We start from the raw sequence: 20803 nt of genomic DNA on the forward strand, positions 1-20803 counted from the left end.
TGTGGTTTGGTGGGTTTTTTTTGTGAGGGGAGGGAAGTAGATGGGTTTTTAGGTGTTTTGTTTTTACATATAGGATATACTGAGTTCACTACTTGGGGAAAATGGAATGATAGTGAATCAGTAAGTTTTATTCATTTGTGCACCTTACCAACTACTTTGTTTAGGTTCTGAAAAGGAATGTGACTCTCAAAATACATATGGTTATTGATTAAGTATAATCTTAATTTGTCTTTGTCAATTAAACTAGAGGCACTTTTTTCTGCAAATTCACACCAAGAAAATTTTCATAATGTGTGTATCCTATTTCATTGACTTTAAGATTACCGTCTTGAATTTTGAGAATCTATCCTACTGAAAAAAGATCATTTACTAATTGCTTACATACTATAAAAACTGTTAATGCTCCATATTATTTTGTGGGATGACATTTTATTTTGTACACTTGAAAGTCCCATCAATGAACTTTGGAAGAAAAAAAAATGCTGTTGGTGTGTGTGGTGAATGATTTTTATGGCTTTTGTACTTAATGGATCTCTTTTCTTTGGATGAAAATAAAAAAAAAAAGAAGAAGAAAAGAAAAATACTATCTCCCATTCCCTCAGGCAACTGAGAGGTTAAATGACTCACCCTAAATGACATTACTAATTAGTGACAGAGCTAAGAGTAAAAGCCAAATGTTCTCCCCACTCACCGCCTACTGCCACCCCACTTCTACCTCCACCCAGAACTGTACTTGTTCCTATACCACTCTGCTTCTAGCAAGAGAGAATCTTACTGAACATGAGAAAAAACTATAGCACTTTAAGGGCAACTAAATATTATAATTTTATCATGAAAAGTGTAATGTTTCTATTTTAAGAAAGACAAAAAAAATCTTTTGTCTTCAGATATTTTGTTTGTCATTCAGTAGCTACTTAAAAGCACTTAAAACTTGTCAGATATTGTTTTAGGCATAAGACAGATAAAAATCCCACTTTCTCAGTGCTTACATGCTAGAGCGAGGGTGGTGAGGACTGGGGAAAATAGTACATTTAGTATGTCAAGTGTGATGAATGCTATGAAGAAAAAGAAAGCTGGGTAGGGGAATCAAGAATACTTTATTTTATAGTAACCAGAGAAGGTCCTCTGAAAAGGTGGCAGTTGAGCAGAGACTAAAACACGTGGATATCTGGAAGAGGGGCCATCCAAGTACGGGGATTTGTGGTAGGTGAATGTGCAAGGTTCCTCTGGCTGCTCTTGTTTTCTCTGTGAAAAAGGCGAAGTTATCCCCTGAGAAATGGTCTCCTAGGAGAGGGAGACATTGAACTGACTAGTGGCATGAATTACAATTGTCAAGCAGGGCCTATCTTGGGATATGAGTCATGAACTTAAAAGTGAAGCCAGTTAGCATAGCTGTGCCTCTTGCCTCCAGCCACATTCAGAGTTGGATGTAAGCAGGGTTGCTACAAAAAACTGAGGAGCAAGGGAATGACTCATTTAAGTGAAAGGGACATAAAATAAGTGATGGATAGAGAAAATGGGGTGGGCTTAATAGTTTAGAGGTCCTGTTGAGGTAAAAAAAAAAAAAAAAAAGCTCAGGAACTGGAGCTTAGGATATGGGGTGCTGGAAATTGAGGTTTACAGGAAATTTAGATATTGGTAATTATGGGATCTAGGGTATGTCTGGGAGTGGGTAGTTGAGGTGCTGTGAAAGATGACTGGAGGTGAGGAGGTCACAACTTAGAATAAGGGTTTTAGCTGGGTCATATCATTTTTTTTTAAGTAGGGCATCATTTGCATTTATTTTTTATTAAATCTTTATTGTTCAGATTATTACATTTGTTCCTCTCCCCCCCCCCCCCATAACTCCCCTCCTTCCAGTTCCCACCCCACCCTCCACCCTCAGTCCCCACCAACTGTCCTCATCCATAGGTGCATGATTTTTGTCCAGTCTCTTCCCGCATCTCCCACACCCCTTTCCCCCCCCAAGAATAGTCAGTCCATTCCCTTTCTATGTCCCTGATTCTATTATAATCAACAGTTCATTCTGTTCATCAGATTATTTATTCACTTGGTTCTTAGATTCACTTGTCGATAGATGCATATTTGTTGTTCATAATTTGTATCTATACCTTTTTCTTCTTCTTCCTCTTCTTAAAGGATACCTTTCAGCATTTCATATAATACTGGTTTGGTGGTGATGAACTCCTTTTCCTTATCTGTGAAGCTCTTTATCTGACCTTTAATTCTGAATGATAGCTTTGCTGGATAAAGTCACCTTGGTTGTAGGTTCTTGGCATTCATCACTTTGAATATTTCTTGCCACTCCCTTCTGGCCTGCAAAGTTTCTGTTGAGAAATCAGCTGACTGTCTTATGGGTATTCCCTTGTAGGTAACTGAGTTTCTTTCTCTTGCTGCTTTTAAGATTCTCTCTTTGTCTTTTGCTCTTGGCATTTTAATTATGATGTGTCTTGGTGTGGTCCTCTTTGGATTCCTTTTGTTTGGGGTTCTCCGCGCTTCTTGGACCTGTAAGTCCGTTTCTTTCACCAGGTGGGGGAAGTTTTCTGTCATTATTTCTTCAAATAGGTTTTCAATATCTTGCTCTCTCTCATCTTCTGGCACCCCTATAATTCTGATGTTGGTACGCTTGAAGCTGTCCCAGAGGCTCCTTACACTATCTTCGTATTTTCGGATTCTTTTTCATTTCGCTTTTCCGGTTGGGTGTTTTTTGCTTCTTCGCATTTCAAATCTTTGCCTTGATTCTTGTGGTCCTCTGGTCTGCTGTTGGGAGTCTGTATAGTATTCTTTATTTCAGTCAGTGTATGCTTAATTTCTAGTTGGTTCTTTATCACAACATCGAGGGTCTCATTAGATTTCTTGTAGATCTCATTAAGTTTATCGGTGGCTTCTAGACAGTTCTTGAGAGACCTTAAAAGTGTGGTTCTGAACTCTATATCTTCCATTGACAATTTTGTCCTGTTTCTTTGTCTCCGCATTTTGTTATGCTTTCGTGGTGCACCCCTTAGTGGTCTTTGTGCGCAGTCTTGTTGTAGTTAGGCCTTGATTGTTGTAGTTAATACTGGAGGGATTTGACCTCCAGGCCAACTGGCTATGAGAGTCAGCTGTGTCTGCAGTGGGAAAACTTCTGTCCTCTAGGGAGGTGCTAATCTAGCCTTTGCCTGAGGCTAACCAGCAAATGCCTCTGTGCAGGGCTAGGACAGGGCGGGTCCCAGGGGATCAACAGGGCGGGCAAAGCAAGCAGTTATGGCTGCTCTAAGTCCTGTCCCTAGAGGCTTTGCCTCTCAGTGTCCCAGCAACCGCTGCAAACCTCGGAGAGAAAGCTGCCCTCGTGTTCCGACCGATGCTAGACAGTCCCGCTTCTCCTGTTTGAGCCTGGGTCCCTAGAGACTTGCCCAGAACTGGAGCTCAGGGCCTGAGCCTCCCTCCCGATTGAAAACGACAACCGCGCCCTCAGCCACCAGCCTGTTCTGCGCACCTCCGCACCTTTGTATTTTCCGCACTGCGCCTCCTCTGAGTCTCAGTATGCTGTTCTCTTTCCTTCTAGTTGAAGAATTTCCCCTCAGCCAGCTTTCCTGTGGTTCTGGGTGATGTCCGTTCCGTCTTTTTTCTGGGTCATTTCTTTGACCATTAAAATTGCCAAGAAAAATGACTGGAGATTAGCAGCACTGAGGACCTATGGGGCTGTGTACATGGGCTTATGGGGATGGGATATTATGTGGGCCAATGACACGAGCTCAGAACCGGAGGTAGGCAAGGAAAAAAATAGTCTGGATGTGTACAAATGACCAGAGGGATGCCTGCCTGGGGTCTGATGTCAAACACAGCCACCCTAGCCCAGCTGGCATGGCTCAGTGGTTGAGCGTCGACCTATGAACCAGGAGGTCACAGTTCGATTCCGAGTCAGGGCACATTGCTTGATCCCCAATGTGGAGTATGCAGAAGGCAGCCAATCAGTGATTCTCATCATTGATGTTTCTATCTCTTCCTCTCCCTCTCTGAAATCAATAAAAATATATTAAAAAGAAAAAAAAGAAACATATATATATATATATATGTATATATATATATATCCTATCTAATAAAAGAGAAACATGGTAATTAGCATAGGACCGCTACCCTTCCCATTGGCTAATCAGGGAGATATGCAAATTAACTGCCAGCCAGTGCCCCAACCTGCGGGGCATGCAACGTGGGTGCCGTGAAGGTGCCTGTAAGGGAATGAGAGGATAGGAGACGCGAAGAAATGGAGGCAAGACAGGAGTCTGATCAAGCCTCAAATTTTTATTTTTACAGCGGCAGAATATATATTGTTCCAGGGACGGGGGTGGGTAGCAGGGGTGGGTAGCAAAGCTTATAGTAATAGCCTATCAGCAAGTGGCAGCTATTTGCTTGTGGTGTGTGACAAGTGGTGTGTGACGGTTATTCTTAATTGCTGACCAAACCACAGGACGTACGTGGTTTCTGGTAACTAGGAGTTACTACCAGAAACTTATTGTTCTTAAGATGGCTTTGCCGTGGTCTCTGGTACCTAGGAGTTACTACCAGAAACTTATTGTTCTTAAGATGGCTTTGACTAGGCCAGTTTCTCCGATAGCTCCCAACAAGCCAAGATGGCGGCCGGCAGCCAAGGCAGCTGGAAGCTAACATGAGGCTTGCTTGCTTCAGTGACGGAGGAAACCAACGTTCCCCGCCTGCCTTGCCGGCCTCTGAGCTTGCAGTTTCAAACATTGTAACAAATATAGAAGCTAAACAAAACCCCAGAAACCTGCTTTCAGCGAGCCAGGATCTCAGAGCTGGAGTTATACATTGTTTCGATTATAGAACCCAAACAAACTAGATACTTGCTTTCAGCAGCAGAGGCCTCGGAGCTGGAGCCAGAGCTAAAGCTGGCCCAGAATAAAAAAGAAAAAGAAAAGAAGGAGCAGTTGGGAGCTTCAGTCACCCGTCAGCCTGAAAACAGCCCTCAGCCCCTCACCCAAACTGGCCAGGCACCCCAGTGGGGACCCCCACCCTGAAGGGTGTGTGCCCAGCTGCAAACAGACATCATCCCCTCATCCAGGCTGGCCAGGCACCCCAGTGGAGACCCCCACCCTGATCCAGGACACCCTACAGGGCAAACCAGCCAGCCCCACCCATGCACCAGGCCTCTATCCTATATAGTAAAAGGGTAATATGCCTCCCAGCACCGGGATCAGCGGAGCCGAGGGGCCTCCGGGCACCGGGAACAGCGTGACGGGGCAGCGCCCAAACCCCCTGATCACCCTGCGGCTCTGTGTGTGACGGGGCAGGGCCACAATCTCCCTATCCTCCCTGCTCTGTTCGTGACAGGGGAAGGCGCCCCAACCCCCTGATCAGCCCTGCTCTGTGCCTGATATGGGGGAGCTCCCCAACCCCCTGAACACCCTGCGGCTCTGTGTGTGACAGGCTGCGGCGCCCCAACCCCCTGATCGGCCCTGCTCTGTGTGTGACAGGGTGCAGCGCCCCAACCCCCCCCCCCCACGGGCCCTGCTCTGTGTGTGACGGGGTAGAGCCATTACCTCCCCATAGGCCCTGCCCTGAGTGTGACAGTGGCGGCGCCCCAACCCCCTGATCGGCCCTGCTCTGTGGGTGATAGAGGGCGGCGCCCCAACCCTGATCCGCCCTGCTCTGTGTGTGACGGGGCAGTGCCCCAACTCCCCTATCGGCCCTACTCTGTGAGTGACGGGGGGGGAGCTCCTCAACCCCCTGATGGGCCCTGCTCTGTGTGTGACAGGGGGGAGCTCCCCAACCCCCTGATGGGCACTGCTCTGTGCGTCACAGGGGGGGAGCTCCTCAACTCCCTGATTGACCCTGCTCTGTGCGTCACAGGGTACGGAGCCCCAACCCCCTGATCGGCCCTGCTCTGTGCGTGACAAGGGCTGGTGCCGCAACCTCCCCATCGACCCTGCCTTGAGTGTTACAGGGGGCAGTGCCCCAACGCCCTAATCGGCCTTACCCTGAGCATGACTGAGGGTGGCATCGCAACCTCCCGATCCGCCCTGCTCTGTGCATGACGGGGCGGCGCCCCAACTCCCCAATCGGCCCTGCTCTGAGCCTGACCAGGGGCTGCACCTAGGGATTGGGCCTGCCCTCTGCCACCCGGGAGCAGGTCTAAGCCAGCAGGGCTGTGAGAGGGCACAGGCCGGGCTGAGGGACGCCCCCCCTTCCCCCCTAGTATATATATACTAGAGGCCCGGTGCACAAAAATTTGTGCACTCGGGGTTGGGAGAGGAGGTCCCTCAGCCTGGCCTGTGCCCTCTCACAGTCTGGGACCCATCAGGAGATAAGGACCTGCTGGTTTAGGCCTGCTCCCGGGTGGCAGAGGGCAGGCCTAATCCTAGGTGTAACCCCTGGTTGGGCTCAGAGCAGGGGCCGGGAGGCCTCTCGGCTCCGCTGATCACCGGGGCCGGGAGGCCTCTCGGCTCCGCTGATCACCGGGGCCGGGAGGCCTCTCGGCTCTGCTGATCACTGGGGCCGGGAGGCCTCTGGGCTCCGCTGATCGCGGGGCCTCCGACTCCGCTGATCACCGGGGCCGGGCCTCCTGGCTCCGCTGATCACCGGGGCCGGGAGGCCTCTCGGCTCCGCTGATCACCGGGGCCGGGCCTCCTGGCTCCGCTGATCACCGGGGCCGGGAGGCCTCTCGACTCCGCTGATCACCTGGGCTGGGAGGCCTCTCGGATCCGCTGATCACCTGGGCTGGGAGGCCTCTCGGATCCACTGATCACCGGGGCCGGGAGGCCTCTCGACTCTGCTGATCCCAGGCCCTGAGGCCTCTCTGCCCTGCTGCTTCAGGGCTGTTTGGCTTCGCTCTGCTTGGAGCCTGAGTATGCAAATTAACCGCCATCTTTTAGCTTCTATAAATAAAACATTGTATCTTTTGGAGTTGTTGCTTCAGGAGCTCAGAGCCCTGCAGCTGCGGGGATCCTTGACTTTCTCCATCGCTGGGGCAACCAAGCCTCCTATTCTCAGCTGCCTGGCTGCCAGCAGCCATCTTGGCTGACAGTTAATTTGCATATCTCGCTGATTAGCCAATGAAAAAGGTATCGGTTGTACGCCAATTACCATTTTTCTCTTTTATTAATATAGGATACTGATATAAAACACAAAAAACAGCCACCCTTGAAAGGTTTGCAAGGGAGTTAGTGTCTGCAGAAGAGAGCTGTTTCAGAGTATGTGGAGACTGACTTTACCAGAATGTGGGCATGATGAGATTAATCCTGATGGGTGATGGGTAATCAGTCTCTTTGCTGCCCCATGGGACAAGTCTCCAATCATTTGCTTTGTGAAGCAGAGTGACCAGAAGGGTCATGCTTACGAGGAGGCCTGTGAGCCTGCTTTCAATTACCTGAAATTGTCATCAAAGTCCGTGGCTCTCGGTGTTCATTGTGGGAATGTGATGAACATTTCCAGGTCGGAGGTTGACCAGAGGTACGTATTGTAAGAGTACCCCAGGTGCTCTTTGCCGCATCTACTGCGAGGATGAAGACCACTCTCAGCAGTTGGACTGTGCACATCCCAGAAAACATGGACATCACTCTGAAGGGACGCACAGTTATTGTGAAAGGCCCCAGAGGCACCCTGCAGGGGGACTTCAACCACCTCAATGTAGAACTCAGTCTCCTTGGAAAGAAAAAGAAGAGGTTCCGGGTTGACAAATGCTGGGGAAATAGAAAGGAATTGGTCACGGTTCACACTATCTGGAGTCATGCACAGAACATGATGAAGTCAGTGTATGTTCATTCCCCCATCAACGTGGTTACAAGTATTCAGGAGAATGGTTTTCTTGTTGAATTCAGAAATGTCTTGGGTGAAAAATACATCCACCGAGTTTGGATGAGGTCAGGAGTTGCTTGTTCAGTCTCAGGCCCAGAAAGATGAGTTGATTCTTGAAGGAAACGACATTGAACTTGCATCAAATTCAGCTGCTTTGATTCAGCAAGCCACAACAGTTAAAAATAAGGATACTAGAAAATTTTTGGATGGTATCTGCGTTACTGAAAAAGGAACAGTTCAGCAGGCTGATGAATCAGATATAAGTTGTCCAGCTATAGAAACACCAAGGTGCCAATTGATTTGTCACACTTATTTACGACATTTAAATATGTAATAAAGCCTTGTATTGATTTGGAAAAAAGAAAAAAGTATCCCAGGTGATGTGAAAACCTCCTAATATACATATGAGTCCTATTCAAAGTAACTTTTGAAAATATTAAAAAGTAATATTAGAGACAGCAGACCATTAAGCCCAGTTCTTCACGTGGATAAGTCAATAAAATGGAATCAGAAGAAAAATTAGATAAAGCCTAATCTGCCAGAGAAGGATTTGCCTGTTTAAAAGGCAAAAAAAAATGAAAACACTGCAGACATTATTTAGATGGAATCACTCATAACTGAAAGAAGACAGGCTACTAAAAACAATAGCAAGCTTTATGTGGCACGTGAAACAGACCTGAAAAATAAAACAGGTAGGTATTTTATAATTTACTCTTGTCCCTGAATTTAGACACAATCTGTTTCAACCAGAAAATTGGGTCTCTTCCTCCTCTCTGCCTTCTTACAGTACCGATGAGAAGTGGCACTTCGCATGAAACAAGTGGGCAGGAAGTATGTGTGTATATGGCCTGAGGGGGAGGTAGTCGTGACTCCAGGCCACAAGAGGCTCTTAGTGCATTGCCTTCTGATGTGTCATAAGCTGATCCAAAAGTGAAAGCTTGGCTTGAGCTCAGCCTTGGGCTAGGCAAGGACAAAATAGTCTGGATGTCTGCAAATGAGGAGCAGAAGGATGCCTGCCTGGGGTCAGATCACACACAGCCACCTTTGACTGGTTTGCAAGCGTAGTTTAGTCTACCTCCTGTTTTTTCTTTTACTCACTACCACATTCACAACAGTTCACACACCAGATATGTGGGGACTTGACCCACACCAAGCAATTCTCTGTGACACCAGCTGAGTGGCCTACAATTCAACTCGATTCTGACACTATCTGAAGATAGCATCTGATCCCACAGGCCAACAATCCCACACGACTGCTCCCACTTCAGATGCCAGTTGCAAGAGCAGGTTTGTTGCCTGTGCTTCTGACCAACTGGCTCTAGATCAGGGGTTTGGTTTCAAGGCCCCCAACTTCAGGTTTAATTAATTTACTAGAGTGTTGAATAAAGGGTACAGATGTACAGCCAGATGAAGAGAGACAGGATGAGGTCTGGGAGGGTCCTGAGTGCAGGAGCTTCTGTCCCCGTGGAGTTGGGTATGTCACCACCTGCTGTGGATGTGTTCACCAGCCTGGAAGCTCTTGTTGTAATGTACCCCGCGAATCACACAAGGACGCCTCAAGAAGTCGAATTAAAGAGTCACATTTATTGCAAATCTGGGACTATGAGGGGGCACTTCGCTCTCCCAGATCTCATAATGATAAGATGGCCGCAACACCAGATTTATATAGGCAAAAATCACAAAGGTATTGATTACATCCCAAGGTTTGGAATGAGGAACCTGGTTCGCAAAAAAGCAGTTTACAGAAGTAGAAGCAGCATGTTATCTAAATTACAGTTTTGGGTCTCCGGATCACTGAATTGACAGAAACACATCTAGAGCCCTCGGGTCTGGAATGAGGAACCTGGTCAGACTTAAGCATGTTATCTAAATTACAGTTTTTGGGTCTCCGGAACACTGAGTCAACAGGGACACGTTAACTGGAGCCCTCTGACCTTGGGATAATTGTGCTGTCCTTCCCAGGTAAAGGAAAATGTGCTTTCTAAGACCAGTATGACCACAACCAATAGGATATTCACATTACAACCAATAGGGTATTTAATCAAATGGGGTGATTTATATAATTCAGAAAATTAAAGTAAATTTTCTATTATTTTAGCAAGCAAACAAGTACAGAAACCAAACAGGGTTAAAGTTAAACTATAGTTTTTACCTGAGATGATTGCTACCATACTTCCTCTGAACCCCATAGTTTTGGGATTTTATGGCGGCTTCTTCACATTGACATCAGTTATCAACTCCATTTTCATCCCCTCTCCCCTCTCTGGAGAATGGGGGCAGGTAGGACTGAAAATTCCAAGCTTCCAATCATGGCTTAGTCTTCCTGGTGACCAGCCCCCACCCAGGAGCTCACCCAGAGTTGCCTCATTAGAGCAAGAGATGTTCCTAGTGCTCTGATCACTTTACTAGTAAGAAATGACAAGGGTTTTAGAACTCTGTGCCAGGAACCGAAGGCAGAGACCTCTATATGTATATCTTTTCTATTATCTTACAGTTACTATTAGTAATGCACAATTCTGTAGATTTTCATTTTGGGGGCCAAAAAGCATTACTAGTAACCTACTAAATGAGTTGTTAAGGATTGTAAAAATTTGTATTCACAAATGAAAATCAGTGTTAGCATGTACAAGGCTTATAATTTTGCAAAAATCCCCCTAAATGCATATACAGATACTACCTCATAGATATTTGTCTGTCAGACAAAATCAGTACTATAGCATTTTCTTATGAGTGTATCATCACTGATTGGAGATGTTCTTGGTTTTTGCTGCTTTTTTCATATTATTTTAGCTCTAGCTATTTAGATTGTAGATAATTTGATTATTGTACAATGATGAATATGTGCTTATATTTACACTTCAGTGGTCTAGTTTTCTTTAACTAGATTTTTAAGTATATTTTGGTAGAAATAAAATGATTAGTCCAGCCAATGTGGCTCAGTGGTTGAGCGTCAACCCAGGAACCAAGAGGTCACCAGTTCGATTCCCCGTCACGGCACATGCCCAGGTTGCAGACTTAGTCCCTGGTAGGGGTCATGTAGGAGGCAGCCAATCGATGTTTCTATCTCTCTAGCCCTCTCCCTTCCTCTCTTTCTAAAATCAACAAAAACATATTTTAAAAAATAATAAAATCATTATACTTTCATTGCTAAAACAGAATTACAGCCCTCACTAGGGTTTTGGAGAACAGCCATATCCTCTTCTGCAAAAAACTTTTCTGTTTTTGAGAACAGCTCCTAGATTGCTACTGAACTGTCCACTCCAAGCTACCAAGTGCCCTTATGATCTGAACCGGCCAGTGTGAGCCGGACGGTAAAGTTGAGCATGCCCAGCAATGGTCTATCATTAAACGCAATTAGCAGATAAGAGACCAGGCTCAGCTGGTCCTGAGGTAAGTTGCATGAGCAGGCGACTCAGACCCATGGCAGCCAGCCCTGCTGCATTGCCAACTTCCCTCCATTCACACCTCTGTCCTGATGATTAGCCAACTCAGGAAGAAAAGCAGAACCTGCTTTTCAGACAAAACGCTGGCACCAACTACACTGCTATGGTATTAGTCTAGTGGCCAAGGGAAATCCTCTTTGTGAGTGAAGCCATACTTTCTTCTAGATTATTAGATAGCCAAGAGATACCTACATTGTCTCTGTAGATCTATACAACTTCATTTTATCTCCAACTCAAAATAATTTAAAATTGATTCAACATTTAGTGAATGCTTATGTGCAAGGCAGCAGGGGGGCACAAGGGGGGCACTAGGACAAAAAGCATCTGGCCTGCCCTGGCTGTTCTGGCTCAGTGAATAGAGTGTCGGCCCACAGACTGAAGGGTCCCGGGTTTGATTCCCATCAAGGGCACGTGACTCCACTGCACACTTGATCTCCAGGCCCGGTAGGGACACGTGCAGCTGGCAACCAATCAATGTGTCTCTCTCACATCGATGTTTCTCTCTCTGTCTCTGCCCCTCCCACTCTTTCTAAAAATCAATAGAAAAATATCCTTGAGTGAGGATTAGCAACAACAACAAAAAAGCATCTGGCCTGAAAGTTGGAAGTCCTACTGAAGACTCAGTTGTAGTGACTGTTGGTGTACTATCCTATCCTGCAGGATGAAGTATATGCTTGAATCTGTAAGTAACATCTGTCTCCTGTAGCACACAGGTCTGAGAATCAGTGGGAATGAGAATGTGGGAAACCGCCTATTGTCTTCTCTAGCCGAGCGTGGGGACAAGGAGCCCAAAATGCTGGTGACTCTTGAAGCCCTGGCAAAGGTCAAGGCTTTACACCCACTGTTTAGTCCAGACAATGGTAGCTGAAGCAACTTCCCCACCAGATAGTCGTGTAAATCCTTACTGATAAGATGGTCTGCCTGTTACTGGAACTTGCCTGCCTAAGGGCTATAGGTGTATCCCAAACTGAATAAAAAGATGGCGAGGCCTGAGCACAAGCAGAGTCCATCCTCTTGGGATGGGCTCTCGCCTGGGCCCCCAATTTCCAAATTATTTCCTGTCTCATCTCTTTCATTTGTGTGCGGCCCCTCTTCCAGATCCTGAACCCTGAACCACATGGGATGTGGGGGAACATTCACATGAGAGCATTCCTGCTTAACTTAGTCACAGAATTTTAGGGCCTTAGTTCCCGAAGGAGAGATGCTGTGCCAGGGGACACAATAATGTTCCCCCTGAATTGGAAGCTATGACTTCCTTCTGGCCATTTTGGGCTCCTTATCCAACAGCTGGAAGGGGATTGATCTTGACTGTAAAGAGGCATTAATTTGCTGCTGCCCAATAGGGCGGGGAGGACTATATCTGGGACCTACAGCATTTTCCAAAGTGCCTCTTCATACTTCCATGTTCAATTCTAAAAGTTAATGGAATATTACAGCAACCCAGTAAAAAAAAGAGATCATTGATGTGTCAAACTCTCAAAAGTTTAGATTTCTGTCTCCCACTGGGTAAAGAATACCAACCTACATTCTATACTGAACTGAACAGAAATTGGAAGATGATCTGGGAGGTACAGTGTGAGGAAATTCATTTATGGAAAAAAAAAGTCAGTTCTAGCCCTGAATCTGTCACATTATATTAGACCAACTCTAGCAGAAAAAAATATAGGTTTGGGAGCCAGATAGAACAAAATTTGAATTTTAGTCCCTCTGCAAACAGAACAAAATTTTAATTTTAGTCTCTGTGCTAGCTGTGTGGCCTGGGGCAAGTCCCTAAACTTGGATTAATCCTACCTGATCATGCTGTTATACTACTGAGTTCCATTTGTCAATATTTTATTTAGGATCTGTTTTATTAATATTTATAAGATTGGCCTGTCGTTGGCTCTTTTATACTGTTTACTTATTAATTTTGATACCAGCATTATACTAGTTTTATTAAATGAGTTGGATAACTTCCCATCTGCTTTGATACTTTGGAGCAATTTGTATAAATTAGCTAAATTTTTTGTATATGAAATAGTTACCTATTCTTGACGTTTTGGTTCAGCTGGCCCATGAAGCCTCGGGCTTGAGAGGTTTTTCCAGGAGGGTCATTAACCACTGTTTCAATCTATGACTATTGATCTACTCAGGTTCTCTTTGTTGAGCAATTTTGGTCTTTATAGTTTTAATGTGATTGATGTAAACAATTGTTATCTGGAGCTAGCTTTTTCCATTCTTTCTGTTATGTTTATGCATTCCTTCTTTCTTTTTTCTAGTTTATTCTTGTTTCAGGTTTGCCTTGAGAAAACAAAACAAACAAAAACCTTCTGGTCTTTTGACTTGCTCTTTCTGCCGCTGCCTTTATCATTTCCTTCCCACTGTTTCCTTTAGGTTTATTTTTGTTGCTGCTTTTCTAGCTTCTTAGATTATAAGCTTAGTTTATTGTCAAACTTTCCTGTTTTCTAATAAATGCTTTTTTCTTGAATAATGATGGTTTTAGTATTAAGTGCTTTCATTGGTATTCAATTTAAAATAGTTCTCAATTTCCACTTCCTATTTAATCCAAGACTGTCTGTGTGTTGGTTAAATTCCAGTGGTAGTGATGCTTTTATTCTTTTGTGAATTTCTAATTTCATGAACACAGCTTATATGTTAGTAAGTTTAAAAGTTTTTTTTTGAGATTTCCTTTGAGACCTAATATATGGCCATTATATAGTGAATCTTCCCTATGTATTGGAAAATAATATGTATTCTTATTTGGGTACAAAGTTCTTTATGACTCTAATTGTTAAAATTGAAGGCTAGGGTCTGGAGGCAGAATAGGGAAAAGGAATATCCTTTCCTAGTTACCAGTAAATTCAAAGTGGGGGGCCTCCCAGTAAGATACATGAGGGGAGCCTGCCTGTCCCCCCTTACAATCCAGTGCTGCTGGCATCTGCAGAGGATAACTGAGAGGTAAGACCAGGTGACATAAATAGAAACTCTTTTTGTAAATTAACTTTCCTTCCACCTTGACTGGGGCTACACGCTCTGACAGTGGCAGGCAAGCAGTACCAATGTTATTATTGGTCAAGTTATCTGTGAAAAACTGAGTTCTGCATATAGAAGGCAGTTCCGGTCAGGGCACATGCCTGGGTTGCAGGCTCCATCCCCAGTGGGGGATGTGCGGGAGGCAACCAATTAATGATTCTCTCTCATCATTGACGTTTCTGTCTCTTTCTCTCACCCTCCTCTCCCTTACTTTCTGACATCAACAAAAATATATATATATATATATATATATATTTTTTTTTTTTTTAAAGTTTAAACACACATTTGAATGTTGACATTCTAACTAAGGATATGATGACACAGGGCTAGAACTAGGGTGTCGGGAGTGTGTCCTTGGCACAAAATTTAAAGAGGCACCCCCAAAGTGTCATTAAGATAAATACGATTTTAATGTAGTTATTTTAAAAATCAAAATTAATGCAAAAAAATCCATAATGAACAGAATACCAACATTTTAAATACAGAAAAAATTTGACCCTGCACGTCAAGGATTCACCTCACTTCACCTACCAGAGCCGTGGCTATGGGACGGTCAGCTGGTCAGGGGACGTCAGATGAGTTAGGCAGGACACAGGAGCTGCCGTATCCCAGGACTCAGCGCAAGGTGGCTGGGCAGCCGTCATCGCGGGGCGTGGCTGATGCTCGGTCTGCTGCGGGCCACGTGGACCCAAAGACTTCCCAGGATCTAACAGAAAGCCTCCCATGCTTCTAATTTAAACCAACAGGGAAAACCCCACAAATGCCTTTCAGCCCTACAAGTGAATCTGCAAAAGCAGTGTGAAACATCTACAACTCGTTTCCTTTGTGACAGTCACCACAACAAAACCATCAATGACGCCAGCTTCCTCACTTTCAAGAAATGTGACAGTCACCACTTAAAAACCCACAGCAGCCGAAACCGGTTTGGCTCAGTGGATAGAGCGTCAGCCTGCGGACTGAGAGGTCCCGGGTTCGATTCCGGTCAAGGGCATGTACCTGGGTTGCGGGCACATCCCCGGTGGGGGATGTGCAGGAGGCAGCTGATCGATGTTTCTCTCTCATCGATGTTTCTAACTCTCTCTGTTTCTCTCCCTTCCTCTCTGTGAAAAATCAATAAAATATATTAAAAAAAAAAACAAAACCCACAGCAATATCTAAGATGACAACACGGGTCTCAACAAGTATGACTTCTACCACCTTAAAGTCAACACCCCAAATCACAAGTGTTTCAAAAAACACATCCCAGATGTCAACATCCGCCATGACCACAAACCCACAATAGTTCGGCAACACCTGTTTCTTCATCAATGGCAATCACAGCAACTATAAATTCTAAAGAAAATATAGGATCAAAATTTGATATTGGCAGCTTTGTCAGTGGTAACGCATTAACACTGGGAATTCTCCTGTCCTTTACATTGGGTGCAAAATGCATCATTCAAGAAGAGGCATTTGGTACAGAACCACTGATGAACATGCTGCCATCATTTAAGGCCATCCAAGGACTAGGGGAAAGAAGATTGATACAACTCTATCAATAAATTAGGATTCCCTTTTGAAAATAGTATAAACAGGCCATGCATATAATGTACACTCTATTATATAAATGTGTAAAAATTCCTCATGATTACTAAAGGTAAAAAGGATTTGGTGTTGCCTGGCCAGTGTGGTTCAGTGGTTGAGCATCGACCTGTGAACAAGGAGGTCACAGCTGGATTCCCAATAGGGCACATGCCCTGGTTGTGGGCTCAATCCCCTGTCGGGGGTCATGCAGGAGGAAGCCAATGGATGATTTTCTCTCATCATTGATGTTTCTATCTCTCCCTCTCTCTTCCTCTCTGAAATTAATAAAAACACTTTTTTAAAAGGGTTTGGTGTGGGTTTCAAATGAATAATTGGAATATAATGTGATGGTTATATTCACTTTTAGAAAATATGTAGTAAGACAAGTCGTGTCCCATTTTCTTGTGGTATTGGTCCCAAGGGCCAGTAATTGGCAGACATCATTAGGGAAGGGCTTGGTGCCATCTGCATTTACAAATAAGGAGCTTGCCACAGCACTGAGGGTGTTGATTGCCTTGGTTGCTCAGACAAAGAACTTGAGTGCTATTCAGAGCTGGACGTATCCTACTTGCTAATGCCACTCCGCAGAAATTGTAAGAGTAAACCAGGTCTTAACCATAATTTTAGTTTGTATCTCTTCAGAAAGCATCAGTATTTTATGTTTTAAAGTTTAGTACTTGGTTTAGAAACAAAATGCACACCACTCCCCATCCAAAAAAATCAAATAAAACCAGAACCAATACCTCAGCTTAGCCCTGTCAGAGAGCCACTGGCAAGCCTGTGTTTTTATTAATAACTTCTTTCAAACTTTCAATGACAGTTGATATAATTACCTTTCCCCCCTTTGTAAATTGAGATGTTGAACATGTAATGTTTTAAAGACTTAGTTGTGCCCTGGCCAGTGTGGTTCAGTTGGTTGGGTGTCATCCTATGCACCAAAAAGATGCTGGTTCGATTCCCAGTCAAGGGCACATGCCTGGATTGTGGCTCAATTCCCTTTGGGGGAGTACAGGAGGCAGCCAATCCATGTTTGGCTCTCACATTGATGTTTCTCTCCCTCTCCCATCCTCCCTCTCTAAAAACCAATAAGAGATATATATATTTTTAAAAAGACTTAGTTGTAACTGCAGTAAGTAATAATAAATTAGATTATTTGCTAGATTATTGGCTACTGTGAGAATATGGTCACCACTGGAAATTGCTTTATTTCAAAATCAGCCATTATGAATCCGATCGAAAGAAGAGTCATAGAAACAGTAAGTAAAATGATTTGTTTTATGATTTATCTTCCGTGTCCAGTTTGGTTAGCTTATTATGCAATAGAAGTGAACTATCAGGTTTTTACTCTTGTGCCCTTTTACCATTAAAATTAACACGAAAATGGCAACAACAAAAAATCAGCTATTATGTATTTAGTGAATATTTTTAAGAGATGTAGAGCTGCTTTCAATATCTAGAAATGTTTAATGTAATGAAAACACACCTAACTTGAAAATAAAAACCCTTATATGATTTCCAAGGCAATGTTTAGAACTCCATAGACAGAACTATAAACCCATTCTCTGTTTATCAAGCCAAGGTTTGTGGAGCTCCCTTTAAGCGCCTAAACATACAAGACGCATTTTTCTGCACTGTTCATTTTACTCAAAAACTTGGGGAAATGGCATTTTTACATTAAATCATCAATGTATTTTGGAATAAAGTCTGATGAAGTTTTAAAACAGGAATTGTTAAGAACAGGAAACTTTCTGCTTGCTTATTTGGGTATTCTTCAGACCATGCCTCTTCCTCCCCTGCTGAAGGGGAGGCACTTCCATGTACTATGTTAACAGAGAGAAAAAAGCACAGAATTGTAAGGACAACTATATCAGCCGACATATTTTGGAGTGTTTTTGGTTTTACAGTTTATATTCCAGCACTCAAAACAGGGTCAAGGTTTTTTCTGTGTGTGTGTGTTGTTGTTTTTTTTAATCTTTACAGAGTCAAGTTTTGACAAAAGAGGTATTTAGTCATTGTAAATATTAAGATAATATTTCTATCTTAGATTGGCCAAAATGAATCATGCCAAATTCTAATAGCCTAAAAATGTACAAGATGTTCTAATAAACATGCACCTACATTTAGTTAAATGTACCTTTTGTGATCAGCATTTGGTTTACAGAGAATATTTATATATCGAGAATTTTTATATAAAAGGATTATTCCTACTCTCTGTGCATTATGGTCAATTGAGATGATGAACATAGATAAAAATTGTCCAAAATATGGACATGACAGGATGTGACACATGCAGTGTGGAGGAAATATTAATGAAACACATGTGTTTACATTAGTTTGAAAAAAGATGTGGGCTGACAGTTGTCAGTTACTAACTTAGATCTAACTGGTCTTTCAACTACTGCTTTCAGACCTTTGCAAAATATATTTAAAGATGTATTTTATAGAATGAGGTTTTTTACATTTAAATTGTTTTGTCCCGCCCTAGCCGGTTTGCCTCAGTGGATAGAGCATCGGCCTGTGGACTGGAAGGTCCCAGGTTCGATTCTAATCAAGGGCATGTACCTTGGTTGCGGGCACATCCCCAGTAGGAGGTGTGCAGGAGGCAGCTGACCAATGTTTCTCTCTCATCAATGTGTCTAACTATCCTTTTCCCTTCTTCTCTGTAAAAATTCAATAAAATATATATTTAAAAAATATTTAAAAAATTTGTTTTGTTCCTGCATTCTTAATATTTCAGTACTTCAACTCAGTCAGAACTTTGTAGATAGGCCTGAAATTCTCTTAAGTATTTGTTTCTTTAGCACTTGAATATATAAAAAACACTTTTTTTAAGTACTAAATGCCGTATGCCTTTAACATTTCCTGTGCTTTGGGTTTGAAATAATTTAGTTATGTCCTTTCTGTGTATATAAGTTTATAATTTGTTACTTTCATATACCAGTATATATATACATACTAGGGGCCTGGTGCACGAAATTCGTGCACTGGGTGTGTGTGTGGGGGGGAGTGTTCCTCAGCCCAGCCTGCCCCCCTCACATACTGGGAGCCCTCAGGCGTTGACCCCCATCACCCTCCAATCGCAGGATCGGCCCCTTGCCCAGGCCTGACGCCTCTGACAGAGGTGTCAGGCCTGGGCAGGGGACCCTCATTTCCCCCCATCACTGGTTCTGCCCCCAGCCCAGGCCTGATGCCTCTGGCCCAGGCATCAGGCCTGGGCAGGGGACCCCCAGACCCCTCCGATTGCTGGCTCTGCCCCTTGCCCAGGCCTGATGCCTCGGCCAGAGGCGTAGACCCCCATCACACTCCGATCGCCTGATCGGCCCCTTGCCCAGGCCTGACGCCTCCGCCAGAGGTGTCAGGCTTGGACAGGGGACCCCCATCTCCCCCCGATCACTGGCTCTGACCCCCGCCCAGGCCTGATGCCTCAGCCAGAGGAGTTGACCCTCATCACCCTCTGATCACCAATCACCGGATCGGCCCCTTGACCAGGCCTGAGGCCTCCGGCAGAGGTGTCAGGCCTGGGCAGGGGACCCCCAGCTCCCTGCGGTTGCAGGCTCCGCCCCTGCCCAGGCCTAACACCTCTGGCTGAGGCGTCCGGCTTGGGCAGCGGGGACCCGCAACTGCAGCGGCCCCGCGATCGTGGGCTCCACTTTAGGCCCAGGCAATGGACCCCTAGCTCCCGGGACTGCCAGCTTCGACCGTGCCCAGCTCCCATCGCTGGCTCCACCCCTACTTCCTGCTATCACTGACCAGGGCGGCAAAGGCGCCTGATTCTCTGATCATGGCTGGGGGGCAGGGCAAAGGCGGCCCCAGGGCCGCCTTTGCCCTGCCCCCTAGCTCTTAGCTCCCCCCTGGGTTTCCGATCACTGTCAGTGGCAGGGGGCTTCTTCCTGCTTTCCCTTTCGCCTCCCTGCATTGTGCCTACATATGCAAATTAACCGCCATTTTGTTGGCAGTTAATTTGCATATAGCCCTGATTAGCCAATGAAAAGAGTATCGTCGTACGCCAATTACCATTTTTCTCTTTTATTAGTGTAGAGAGAGAGAGAGAGAGAGAGAGAGAGAGAGAGAGTCAGGTTTGGTTTTGTTATGTTAATGTAAAAAACCATTGAAACCTGTAACACATTTTTGTGAGTTTATTTGAGCCACACTGTCGACATATGCCAGGAAGCAGAACCTCACCGAATTGAGATAATGCTCCGGAGAATGGCGGGTTACATCCGTTTTATACATTGCAATCAAAGGATCAAAGGAAAGGGATGTAGGTGGGTTACATGAAATCCATTGGTGACAGACTAGAGAGGTGGGAAAAAGCAAAGTGGGGAAACCCCTGGGATTGGATAAAAAGCAAAATGATAGACACATACTTAGGTGGGTGCAGGAACAATTAACATGATGATGAAGGAATTTGTGGTATCTCTCCTGATGCCCAGAATATTCGGTTGTGTCCCAGGGGCTCCAGAAAAAGAGAAATTACAAGACATTTCAAAGGGTATCCTATCTAATAATAGACAAACATGGTAATTAACCGTACCTCCGACACACTTCCCATTGGCTAATCAGGGAGATATGCAAATTAACTGCCAACCAAGATGGCGGTTAACCGCCAACAAAGATGGCGGCTAATTTGCATACTTCAGGCAGGGCGGGACAGCGCCATCCCGCCTGCCCTGCTGCCATCTGGGCCTGCTATCTGTGACCCGGGCAGCAGGCAGCCCATATGGGACCCGACCCAGGGCTGGCCGGCGGGACCACAGCGATCCGCCACTGGATACACTCACAAACGGCCCTCCCGTGGGGATCCCTGGCTGGCGGGTGCTAATGCACCGATCCGCCACAGGCCACACAAACGGCCAGCCCTCCTGAGGGGATCCCATGTTTGCAGGTGCTAATGCACCGATCAGCCACCAGCTGTGCCCACAAACGCCCTTCCCGCCCTTCCCATGGGGATCCCGGGTTGGCGGGTGCTAATGCACCGATCCGCCAATGGCCAC

The 20803-nt window shown here is 45.0% G+C and overlaps 1 pseudogene; it reads left to right on the forward strand.

Moving 5' to 3' along the window:
• Nucleotides 1-7127: 7127 nt before the first annotated feature.
• Nucleotides 7128-8278, forward strand: LOC132226945 (large ribosomal subunit protein uL6-like; annotated as a pseudogene).
• Nucleotides 8279-20803: the final 12525 nt, after the last annotated feature.

Source organism: Myotis daubentonii, chromosome 1 (assembly GCF_963259705.1).
Source record: "Myotis daubentonii chromosome 1, mMyoDau2.1, whole genome shotgun sequence".
Taxonomy (NCBI): domain Eukaryota; kingdom Metazoa; phylum Chordata; class Mammalia; order Chiroptera; family Vespertilionidae; genus Myotis; species Myotis daubentonii.